Source organism: Chrysochloris asiatica, unplaced genomic scaffold (genome assembly GCF_000296735.1).
Source record: "Chrysochloris asiatica unplaced genomic scaffold, ChrAsi1.0 scaffold00038, whole genome shotgun sequence".
In the NCBI taxonomy this organism is placed as follows: domain Eukaryota; kingdom Metazoa; phylum Chordata; class Mammalia; order Afrosoricida; family Chrysochloridae; genus Chrysochloris; species Chrysochloris asiatica.
This window is the reverse complement of record NW_006408556.1, coordinates 11,223,194-11,226,168: the sequence shown is the minus strand read 5'-3', so window position 1 is coordinate 11,226,168 and position 2,975 is coordinate 11,223,194. Positions and strand designations below refer to the sequence as shown.

General features: G+C 46.9%; 1 non-coding gene across 1 annotated transcript; it reads left to right on the top strand.

Annotated features, from left to right (window-relative positions):
• Window positions 1-1,489: 1,489 nt before the first annotated feature.
• On the top strand, window positions 1,490-1,562 carry TRNAV-CAC. Its single transcript has one exon. It is a non-coding gene; the product is annotated as a tRNA-Val (tRNA).
• The last annotated feature ends 1,413 nt before the right edge of the window (window positions 1,563-2,975 follow it).

Genomic DNA, 2,975 nt, shown 5'->3' with positions numbered 1-2,975 from the left:
GCTTTTTTTTTGGAGCCATCTCGATGGCAGTGGTTGGGTTTGAGTATACTGCCCAGCCCCGTTGTCACGTGGGCTTCACAGTCCTTTGAGTCTTGTCTAGAGGGGAGACTGCTCTGCTGCATCAGCAGATCAGCGTCTCGTCCTTTGCCCCTCCTTCCTGGGTCACAGACCTTGAGCCCCTCATCTTCTTGGCATGGGAGGTGCTGCCAGTCTCTGCCATATTGAAGGTGTTCAACAACTATTTGTTGAGTGAATGGGTGAATGAGCGAATGAGTGAATTGACCTCAGCACTCAGGAATTCATAATGACCTAACCTAGAGTGACTAGGTGGGGAAGCTCCATGCAAGTCCGGCTGACCTGGACCCTCACCTGGCTGATCGCTATGGGCGCTACTGAAGCTGTGATGTTCATCACTTGCATTTCTTTACTTGCTCCCGTGTCTCCATCTTTGATTATTCATTTGCTTAAAGAACTCTTTCAGAGTATGACATTTGTCCACGTTAGTTTCTACAGAAAGGTGTTAATTCCCTGCAAAATCTAGGTTGGTTGTTTCTATGTACCTACCCCAATTGCACACTTTGGGGGACACTGTTTAGAGAGTCCATCAGCACAGCATGTTGAATGATTTATAATTGGTCAAAGACAGCCACAAACTAGTTATGAAATATTTGGAATTCAGATATTCTTATAGATCCTTTTGGACAACTTTATAGTCTTGAATTGGAGAGCCCCTTTAGGTATTGTAGTACACTTATACCTGAGATGGGTTGCTAGGTAGAGATAGATAGCTGCTGACAAGCTGATTCTGACTCATGGTGACCTTATTTACAACAGAATGAACCATTCATTGTCCAGTCTCTGGTAGTGTAGTGGTTACAAATCGGGCTGCAAACCTCAGGGTCAGCAGTTTGAAACTACCAGCTGTTCCATGGGAGAAAGATGAGGCTTTCTACTTCCGTAAAGATTTACAGCCTTGGAAACCCTGTACAGGGTCACTATGAGTCGGAAGTGACTCCACAGCACGTACCAGCAGCAACAGCACATCGTTCTCACAGTGACAGGCATATTGACATCCATCAGTACAGCTACGGTGCCGGTCTTTCTCACTGTGGGTCTCCTGGCCTGATGGCCCTCTAGTTCACCATACATGGTATCTTCTTTCAGCAGCTGATCCCTCCCGATGATCTGGGGATCAAATACTGTTCTGTTGTGACCCGTGGGGTGTCTCTGTTGTTGTTGTTATTGGGTTTTGTTTTTAATCCATAAGGTTTTCATTGGCTAAGATTCAAAACGTAGAAATAGAAAAGGACTTTTTTCCCTGCCTTAGTCTGAAAGCGCCACTGAAGCCTGTCCATCATGGGTGACCCTGCAAGACCAGTGGCATCACTTCCAACATCATGCCAACCTCCAAGCCACCACGGTGTGACAAACTGTTAGAAGCATGGTGGAGCTAGGGCGGGGCTGTTAAACTATTTCAGTAGTGTGCGGGGTTTCCGTAGTCTAGTGGTTATCACGTTCGCCTCACACGCGAAAGCTCCCTGGTTCAAAACCTAGTGGAAGCATGTTTTTGGAGTCCTGATGTGGCTGTGTGGGTTAATGCACTGGACTGAAAAGTCGGTTTGAACTGCAAGGTCGGTGGTTCAAGCTCACCAGTCGCTCCTTGGAAACCCTATACAGGGTCGCTATGGGTTGGGACAGACTCCACGGTGCTTAACAACAATAGCAACATGAACCTGTTATGGTCAAGATTCTGATATACAAAACGGGCAGTCAGGGAGAGATCCCCTGCAACACACACACACAAATACACAATGGGCATCAATGGAGCAAGCATGCATGTACTCACATGAACACATGCTCCAAATCACTCTCTCCCTGTCCTGCAGCACGCTGTCTTAAACAATCTCCTTTCTGCCTGGCAATGCTACAGACAGGCAGCTTAGGGGATTTATGGTTAGGAGGTGAACTCTGGAGTCACATAGCCCTAAATCCTAATCTTGAGCCTCCTGTTACTGAGTAGTAGTGGATCCTTGGGTAATATTTCTGGCCCTCAGATATGTGTTCTGATAAATGAGGGTGACATATATTTGTCATAAGGTTCTTGCAAGATGTAAATACAAGAAATACCAGATGATGCATGAGAAGTGAATACTGTCTCTCTTGGTGGGCAGCACCTCCCTCCCTCCTCCTATGTCAGCGGATTTCTCTCTGTGTTGGAGGCTCAGCAGATAGCAGAGCCCACCTCCACTATACATGTGGATTCTCACTCTCCCAGCCTCCTTTGCAACTCAGGTGTAGACTTTGATAGTCGGATGCAACTGCCTCAGAGTCTGGAGAACTTGGAAGCATTCTCTCTGGCTGCTGAGGCTGTTCCAAGAGTCCTGGGGACAGTAGTGGCAATGATGCTACTTTGGTGGCCAGGGGCCAGTGGGCATCAATGGAGCAAGCTTGAAGTTCAGGGCTTGTCTGGCAGCAGAGGTGTTTTCACTATACCAACTTTACAGTATCACTCTAATGTTATTCTTGAGTGTGAAGTCTCATAGCTGATGTTTAGGGCCTTTGGAGAGTCTGTCAGCAATCAGAGATCATTTTAGTAAATTCTTTGTCTGTTGTAATCAACTGGAGTTCGTTTCTGTTGCTTGTAGCTCTGAGCCTGACCTTCTGGAATCTCTATGTGTTGGCCCAGTGCGGTGCCTAAAACATACAGCACTTGCTCGATAAATGTTAGCTATTGGAGATATCACGCACACACCTTGGGGGATGATTTGAGGGGCAGGTGCTGAATGAGGTCCTGACAGTGTTGCTGTCAAGGCAGAAGTGATCAAAGTCTCCCCACCCCCAATGTCTCCACTACAGGGCACTAGGAGCCAGATGTGGAGTGGGGGGTGGGGTCGGCAGGCTAGCATTTCTTGTTTCCTTTTTGTTTGTTACAGCTTAAATTATGTCACACCAAAAGATAATGCTGAAATCTTAAC